Source organism: Orcinus orca, chromosome 11 (genome assembly GCF_937001465.1).
Source record: "Orcinus orca chromosome 11, mOrcOrc1.1, whole genome shotgun sequence".
Taxonomy (NCBI): Eukaryota; Metazoa; Chordata; class Mammalia; order Artiodactyla; family Delphinidae; genus Orcinus; species Orcinus orca.
In genome coordinates this window covers 74,571,545-74,581,152 of record NC_064569.1, presented here as the reverse complement: position 1 = coordinate 74,581,152, position 9,608 = coordinate 74,571,545, and the positions used below count along the sequence as shown (strand labels likewise).

At 36.0% G+C, this 9,608-nt stretch overlaps 1 pseudogene across 1 annotated transcript; it reads right to left on the bottom strand.

Annotated features, from left to right (window-relative positions):
* Nucleotides 1-3,544: 3,544 nt before the first annotated feature.
* LOC101269623 (zinc finger CCCH domain-containing protein 15-like) lies at nt 3,545-5,442 on the bottom strand (annotated as a pseudogene). Its single transcript, XR_183497.3, has one exon. The product of XR_183497.3 is annotated as a zinc finger CCCH domain-containing protein 15-like (transcript).
* Nucleotides 5,443-9,608: the final 4,166 nt, after the last annotated feature.

Below are 9,608 nucleotides of genomic sequence, written 5' to 3'. Positions count from 1 at the left end.
GGTACATATCAGACTCTTAAAAATTAATCTTTTAAACAAAACTAAATTAAAAGAAACTGAAATTTCATTGGACATAAGTATGGCTGTGTTTGTCAAAACAGGTTGGATTATGCAGCAGGAAGCAACACCCTTAAGCCTCGGTTGTTAACGTAACATAGGCCTATTGCTCATGTCATGGTCCTGGCCACTCTCCAAGGGCAGCTAGTGTCCATGAAGCCACTCAGGGATCCAGGCTGACAAAGATGTTACCATGATGCAGCTTCACCTTGCAGCTGCATACTCCAGCTGTGGTGGCTTTTGAAATCACCATGGAAGGGAAAAGGTATGTTGGAAGGGTTTTCTCTATCAATTAAGCATGTTAGCTTTGGATTAATGTACATTAGTTTATTCCCAGTCCTTTGGCCAGAACTAGTGTGTGGCCCCACCAAACTGCAAGGTGGCTGGAATGTGTAACACTCCTGGTGTCCTCAGGAGGAGAGAACTGATAGTGATGAACATTAGGGCTCTTTATCTCTGAGGTTAACATATGAGTCATTTTTTCATATGCTTCTTTACGATGCTTTAGGTAGTGCTCAAATACCATTTATGGACTCCTCTACACCAGCTGGACTCCTGTCATGGTCCTCCAGTGCAGCTCAACCAATACATATGTACTCTTTTCATGGAAGAATTGATGAATGACAAGATCGGTCATTGTACAGTCATTGAAATAGGCACAATATCTTTTGTAGACGTTCCCACAAAGACTTGGTAAAACATGGTATAAATCATACTCAAATGTTGAGCCCTGAGTTTTAGAGACTTAAAAAATGTACTTGGAGAATCAAACACATAGCCGAAAAGATCTCCAAGAGCATGTGGTTGGTGGTTAGATACTGAACAAAACACTTTTTAATTTAACCCAAATAACTGTTCATTCTTCCAGGGTTGGTGTCAGTATTTTGTATGCCAAATAACACTGTGGATTGGGAAACTATTTGGTATGTCTGCAATAGATCCAAAGAAAAGGGATAAGAAGAGGGTTTCATGTGTAATCACTATTACACGGGAGTAGAATAGAGACCCAGTGGACAGTTTTAAAAATTGTCTTAAATACAAAAAGATTGTCAAACTGGCTGTTTGTTAGTATCAAAAATTTTTTTTTAAAAATTAAGCCTACAAATTTTTTTGTTACTATGAAGACTATGGTAACCAGTTATACACTCAGCTTAAAAGCAATGCTTTCCCCCAGAGTTTTAAGTAAATGGTTAAAAATATTTAAGTGTTACCAAAGTAATAGACATTTTAAAATAAATTCAAACAAAATAAAAGAAAAATTGAACATCTCTTCCTCCTTTTCAAATCCCTGGTGTTAAAATCTTGTTTCTTGATTTATATTGTTCCAAACTTTTGATATGTATATGAAAATACACATATGCAAGCAAACACTAGCACTTATATCTTTATCCACATATCATAAATACATATTGATCTTATCTAGACCTTAAGTAAAATGAAACTAGAGAAGGGTCAGTATTTCCTTATTTTTATCCCTGGTACCAAAGTGTCTAGCACATCATGGATGCTTAATTGATCATCTGATGAACAGAAGACTCTTAAGTTAACAAGACATCTGAGACAGTTTTCAATATAAGCCTTATTATTTTTAACGGCAGTATAGTATTCCATAATATAAATGTGCTATAATATTTTAAACTATTTTCTATTGATGGATATGTAAGGTTTTTTCTATTCTTTGACTATTACAAACAATTCAGAAATTGTTCATTAGGATGATTATTTATGTCAGATAGATTCCTGAAGATGGAATGTTTAGCTCAAAGTCACAAATGTTTTAAATTTTGAGAGACACAAGTGATATGGTTCTTCACCTTTCTGGGAGAATCACAGAATCATTTGACAATCTGATGAAAACTAATATATCCTCTCCCAGTAAACTGTACAAGTGCTCTATGTAATCACTGAAGCTTCTGGGTACAACACCTAGTTAAGAACCCCTGCTTTAGAGTGTTACATTAACTACTGAAGTTGATTTTGTCACAAATGATCTCGACTTTTACCTGCAGCATGGTCTGCCAGCTTTCCTTTAGAAAGCAGATGTTCTCTGAAAGGAGAATTATGAGATCTTGAGACACCACATGCTAATTTGCCCCCATGCAAATTTTAAGCTCAGTTTACCCAATTTCAAAGGCAGATACTTCCGTGTCAGTGCACTCGTATGACCGTAAGAACTCCCACACTTTGTCACATTAAAATCCCCAGTTAAGCCATGATTTTCTTATTTTCTTCTCAAAGTTTCCCTAACTGTTCCAGCCACAGTGATATTACCAATTTTTTTCTTAAGAAAAAGGGGAGCACAGTCTGTTTCCACTCAGATTGCATCAGGTTGGATTAAGTAAGAACTTGAAGGTTGCCCAGCCCAAACATAAGAGTTGCACTGAGTCATACATAAAAGAGAATTCCAAGTGAAGACAGTTACTAATAGCTAGGAGAATGCTTGGTGAGCAGACATGCAGAACCTGATCTCCCAGTGACCAATGCGGGGACTCGGACCAGCCCCAACCGGGGCAATTGGGTCAAAGAAATTGTTGTTTTATAATTCTGAGTCAAAACGAGAAACTTGAGGTACTTGGGACACTAGCATTGAGTGTCTCTCTTCCACACGCATACCCCAATTCTTCTGTTCTCTAAGCTAGCTCATTTTTCTTAAAAGAATAAAGACAAAATTTCAATAGTCCTCCTCTCCAATTTCAGAGAAAACAAAGCCTGAACTAGAATAAGAGATGTATGTTTCAGCTGTCTTCAGGAGGAAGGATGATTTTCTTTAAGGAACTGTGACTGATTTACATAAGAAAAAGTGCTCTTGGTTTACTCAGCTACAGATGATTGAGGCCTTTCCTCCTTCACTTCTGAAGGAGGAATATTTGGACATCGCAGAGAACTGATTCTGACATCTTTAGAGAGTGGAATCACTTGGCTGGGTTCATTTCCTGGCTTCTGTGTTTTTATAGCACAGAGTTTCAAAGACATGTAAAGCCAGCACGCACTTAAAATTCTCGGTCTCTATCAAAACAAATCTGCCATTTAGCTTCACTTTTTCAGCGAGGCTCATTACAGTCCTAAACTTGAACCTCATTAGAGAATAAAATCTACACCTGTCTTTAGATCGTTCCTAAAAACTAACTCTCTTATTTCTTTGTAAATGCTATTGTACACAAACTTGAAATTCATAATTAATATTATTGAGTAAAAATGTTACCAGATGGTTTTAAACTATGAAAGAAAAAGTGTGTAAGTTTTCTCCTCATTGCCCTTTAAGAAATCAAATTGAAGTTTAATTCAGGTAGGAAACAGGTTAATGACAATAAAAAAGTTTAATCTTAGACCCTTGTTATGCAAAGGGTGTTTATTGCATCAACAGTGTCAATATCACCTGGGTGTTGATTAGAAATGCAGAATCTAGAGCCCTACTGGAGATCTACCTACTCTTGATATGCATTTTTTTTAAGATTCCCAGGTAATTTGCATATACAATAAAGTTTTATTTTTTTGGATTTCAATGTATCGAGGTCTTTATTTACAACTTTATTGGCAAAAAAGAAAAGGAATAGTTTAAAACAGTTTAACACAGGGCATTGCAGCTGATCCTGGCAGACTAATGAAGTTTCATTTTAAATGTCCATCTAATTGTCCAAAGATATACAATACTGAATCTGCATACACAGTTTCCTTTATGAAGTACAGGCTCATATCTTAGGCAGCCTTTTGAACATATAAATACAAAGGAAAGAAAATCACTCATTAAAAACTGCATTAAATGAAGGGTAATTTAAATTTATGTTGTCCTTCTAATAACACATACCCAATGAAAATCAAAAGCTGGAAAAGCAGTTACACTTCCTACTTGAGTGGACAGTTAAAACAATCAATCATTTTCTGCAATGACCATTATATTTTTAATTTATCATGAACTACTCTGAACTTACTATGAGATGTAGCCAAAGTCAGAAGACAAGATGTAGGGAGAATATTCCTTTTTTGGAGGAGAGTAAGCCCTCCAGAATCAGCATGGGAAACAAACATCCTGTTGAATTCTAGGTGGAAAAAAATTAATGTAGTCAATTTCAACTCATGCTGAGCTGGCTTAATTTTTTCATTGACTTGTTTGGTGTCATTCTTCTAAATCAAGTGTGTTTAATTCTTCTTCTAGTTCATCCAAATCTTCCCCAGTAAGAAGACTTCCGTCAACAGGAACAGAATCAATGGCTCCATCTTCCTGTCCCTCCCTTTCGTTGTCCTCTTCCAAATCACTTCTTTCACCATTTTCAGTCCTACCTCCGGAAGCTTCACTTAATTTGTTTTCATCCTTTTCTGAAGTATATGTGCTGAATCTTTCAAGACTGGCTACAGTAATACCTGTCTCATCTGCATCTCTTGGGATGTACAGGCTTAAATCTATGTCATTTATGCTCACTGAATCATCAACCTCATCACCACCTGTTCCCTGGGTATAAAAGGTATCATCAGCTTCCTCCTCCTCATCGTCAACCAGTTCAGGACGAAATTCAAACACCTCACAACCACTAATCACTAACTCTTTCCCTGCTTTGAAGTCTGCTTTCCTTGTTTCTATATCTTGCTCAAGTTTATCAATCTTTTCTTGTCTTTTTCTCTTCTTCCATGCAAGAAAAGATTCTAACGTAACTTTGGTAACATTTGGACCTATGGCAGAATGCTCTCTTTCAATTAGATCTTCTAATGAAATTTCATCTTCTTTTTCTTCTTTTTATCTTTTTTAAAGACAAACTCAGGAGAAAGTGCATGATGATACATGCAAATATTACCCCCTCTAGGGCATACCCCAAACCAGCCATATTTGTTGTTTTCAATAGCTTCAAGGACATGCTTGCACACTATTTGAGTTTTTGGTTTTTTCTTTTCCACCTCACCGTGCTGCTTGTTTACTACTTCTTCCAGTTTTTTCTCATCCCAATTATCCATAGTATCTTTATCAAGCTCTTCATCTCTTGCATCAATGTAAACACTTCGCCTTTCACATTTTGTCTCCAGAGTCAAGTCATGAGAGAACTTACACTTATCTCCTTTAGTACACTGTCCTTACTTGACGAATGCACATACCATGGATTTGGGATCTGCACCTTTACTTATTTTTTGAGCGGCAACTACAGGTTTGAACAACTCATTTAGCTCTTGCAATTCCTTCTTCTTGTCATCTTTCTTCAACTTCTTTTCAGCTTCACTTTATGCTACCTAAAGTGGATTTTGTTGACCACATTTAACTTGATGAGTGACAGCCTTGATAAACTTCTGTTGCTTTGCTCCTTTCTTATTCTTTAGATCAGAAGTTTTATCTTCGATAATCTCCTTTTTCTGCTCCGCCTTTTTGCTGCCCCCAGCCTGAGCCTGTTTCTTGGGGGGCATGGCAGAGACAGGTGGCAACCGCCAGACTTAAACACAGCTGGACTCCCTCAGGGACTCTGGCCCTGCAGTAGGAGAAGGAGGAAGATGCCTACAATAAAGTTTAAGGAACACTGATCTAAGCCACCTTTGTGAAGCTATCTAGAGACACAAAATGTTTCATCCCTTAAAATGCACCATCCTGTGACTAACGCCAGCTACCACGGGTATTTACTGTCCTCAAGATTACAGCACTCCATGTAAATTCTCTGAGCTGGACAGGTTTGGAAGAACATGTCCTTGAAGAAATCTAATCAAAAACAGAAAGTCAAAAAGATACTCAAGTTCTTCATGGCTCTGTTAAGATCCTTGTGCAAAAAACATTACTGCAGAATGACCAAATAAAGACAAGAGTATGATTCAACTAAAACTACCAGTTTTAGTTGCAAAAAAGAAAATTAAGGGCTCAAAATAATGAATTAAAAACAGGCTCACTTTGTTTTACCTTATATATTTATATTGCTAATTTATTATTAATTAAAATTAGTATGTAATAACTTAATAACTTCAGTCCCCAAATAGTAATGCTAAATATTTTGTTGTTCTTTTTTTTCATTATAAATAGAGGGTCTGAGAAGCAATACTAAAACTTTGCTCATATAGTCAAAAATATCATTCAATGCCAGGTACTGCTTTAGGTATTTAAGATACAATCAGTAAAGAAAAAAAAATTGTCCACTTTGGTGATGCTTACATTCTTGTGTGGAAACATCAGCAATAAACACCAACAAGAAGTAAATTGTATAGTAGGTTGGAAGTGATAAATGCCATAAAGAGCAGTGTTGGGAGTGGGGAGAAAGTTGCCATTTTAAACAGGACTATAAGTTGTGGAGGTACCATTTGGGCAAAACTTGAAGGAAGTGAGAAAGGCAGGAGAAAGTAGAGGAAAGCTTAATTGTTTTGGTCAGTGAATGATGCATGTAAATCTCTTCCATGTATTTACTATTTTTCTTTTTTCTTCCAGTTTCATTGAGATATAATTGACATAGAGCACTGTATAAGTTTATAGTGTAGAGCATAATGATTTGATTTACATGCATCATGAAATGATTACCACAATAAGATTAGTGAACCCCCATCACCTCATAGAGGTACAAAATAGAAATTAAAAAAATGTATTTTTCCTTATGATGAGAACTCTTAGGATTTACTCTCTTAATAACTTTCATAAATAACATACAGCAGTATTAATTATATTAATCATGTTGTGCACTATATTCCTAGTGCTTATTTATCTTATAATTGGAAGTTTGTGCCTTTTGACACATTTCAACCAGTCCCTCTTCCCTTTATCCACTGCCTCTGGTAACCACAAATCTGATCTTTTTTTCTACGAGTTTATTTGTTTTTGAAGTATAATTGACCTACAACACTATGTTAGTTCCTGGAGCACACCATAATGATTCGATATTTCTCTATATTATAAAATGATCACCATCATAAGTCTAGTTTCCATCTGCCACCATACAAAGGTATTATGTTACTATTGACTATATTTCCCATGCTGTACATATCATACCCCTGACTCATTTATTTTGTAACTGGAAGTTTGTACGTCTTAAGTTCCCTCATTTATTTCACACACCTCCTGACTCTCCTCCCCTCTGACAACCACCTGTTTGTTCTCTGTATCTATGACTCCATTTGTGTTTTGTTTGTTCATTTATTGTTTTTTAGATTACACATATGAGTGAGATCATACAGTATTTGTCTTTGTCTGACTTATTTCACTCAGCATAATACCCTCTAGGTCCACCTATGTTGTCACAAATGGCAAGATTTAATTTTTTTTTTTTTGCAGTACGCGGGCCTCTCACTCTTGTGGCCTCTCCCATTGCGGAGCACAGGCTCTGGACGCACAGGCTCAGCGGCCATGGCTCACGGGCCTAGCCGCTCCGTGGCATGTGGGATCCTCCCGGACTGGGGCACGAACCCGTGTCCCCTGCATCGACAGGCAGACTCTCAACCACTGTGCCACAAGGGAAGCCCTCATTCTTTTTTTATGGCTGAGTAATATTCTGTTATATATATACCACATGTTCTTTATCCATTATCTATTGATGGACACTTAGGTTGCTTCTATATCTTGTGCTATTGTAAATACTGCAGTGTGCATATATCTTTTCAAATTAGTGTTTTCGTTTTCTTTGGAATTGCTGAATTGTATGGTAGCTCTATTTTTAATATTTTTGAGGAAACTCCATACTGTTTTCCAAAGTGGCTGCAGCAATTTACATTTTGATTAACAGTGCATGAGGATTCCCTTTTCTCCACATCCTTTCCAACACTTGTGATGTGTTGTCTTTTGCTTAATAGCCATTCTGACAGGTGTGAAGTGATATTTCATTGTGGTTTTAATTAGCTTTTCCCTGATGATTAATAATGTTGAGCATCTTTTCATGTGTCTGTTGGCTATCTGTATGTCTTCTTTGGAAAAAGGTCTATTCAAGATCTCTGCCCATTTTTAATCATGGTGTGTGTGTGTGTGTGTGTGTGTGTGTGTGTGTGTGTGTGTGTTGTTGTTGAGATGTATGAGTTCTTCGTATATTTTGGATATTAACCTCTTATGAGATATATCATTTGCAAATATCTTCTCCCATTCACTAGGAGGCCTTTTCATTTTATTGATAGTCTCCTTCATTGTGCAAAAGCTTTTTAGTTTGATGTAATCCCTTTGTTTATTTTGCTTTTGTTTCCATTGCCTGAGGAGACATATCTGGGAAAAAAAAAAGTATTGCTAAGACAAAGAGTGTACTGCCTATGTTTTCTTCTAGGAGTTTTATGGTTTCAGGTCTTACATAAGTCTTTAATTCATTTTGAGTTTATTTTTATACATGGTGTGAGAAAGTAGTCCAGTATGATTCTTTTGCATGGAACTGTTCAGTTTTCCTAGCACCATTTGCTGAAGAGGCTGTCTTTCTTCATTGTATATTCTTGCCTCCTTTGTTGTGGATTTATTAATCATGTAAGTGTGGGCTTACTTCTGGATTCTCTTCCATTGATATATGTGTCTGTTTTCGTGCCATTACCATACTGTTTTGATCACAGCAACTTTGTAGTATAGCTTGAAATCAGGGAACATGATACTTCAGCTTTGTTCTTCCTTCTCAAGATTATCTGGTTATTCAGGGTGTTTTGTGTTTCCATACAAAGTTTAGAATTATTTGTTCTAGTTCTGTGAAAAATGCCTTTAGTATTTTGACAGGTATTGCACTGAATCTGTAGACCACCTTGGGTAGTATGGTCATTTTTTTTTAAACAATATTTATTATTACAATCCATGAGCATGGTATATCTTTTCGTTTGTTTGTGTGGCCTTCAATTTCTTTCACTGGTGTCTTATAGTTTTCCTAGTACAGGTCTTTTACCTCTGTAGTTAGATTTATTCTTAGGTATTTTATTCTTTTTGATGCAATTGTAAATGAATTGTTTTCTACACTTAAGGAAGAGCAAGGGAGGGAAGTGTTCTCCTAACTTGTAATATGATTGTTGATCCACTGCTTTAGTGATGGTGTACAACCCCACTCTATAATTTTATATATCATCCTTTCTGGTGAGCCATACATTCAGCCAAGAGTGAACTCAGATTTTATTTTTCAGTAGCCCTTATTTCATATGTAATTACGTCTAGAAATTAAATACCTGACAATAACTTTATTAGGTGCTTACTATGTACAAATTTTATATTTTTCTAATCTTGGAAGAAGATATATATTTTTTAATTTTTAAATTTAATTTTATTTATGTTTTTATACAGCAGGTTCTTATTAGTTATCCATTTTATACATATTAGTGTATATATGTCAATCCCAATCTCCCAATTCATCACACCACCACCCCTGCCCCCACCACTTTCCCCCCTTGGTGTCCATACATTTGTTCTCTACATCTGTGTCCCTATTTCTGTCCTGCAAACTGGTTCATCTGTACCATTTTTCTAGGTTTCACATATATATGTTAATATACGATATTTGTTTTCTCTTTCTGACTTACTTCACTCTGTATGACAGTCTCTAGATCCATCCACATCTCTACAAATGACCCAATTTCATTACTTTTTATGGCTGAGTAATATCCCGTTTTATATATATATATATATATACCACATCTTGGAAGAAGATACTTTTATC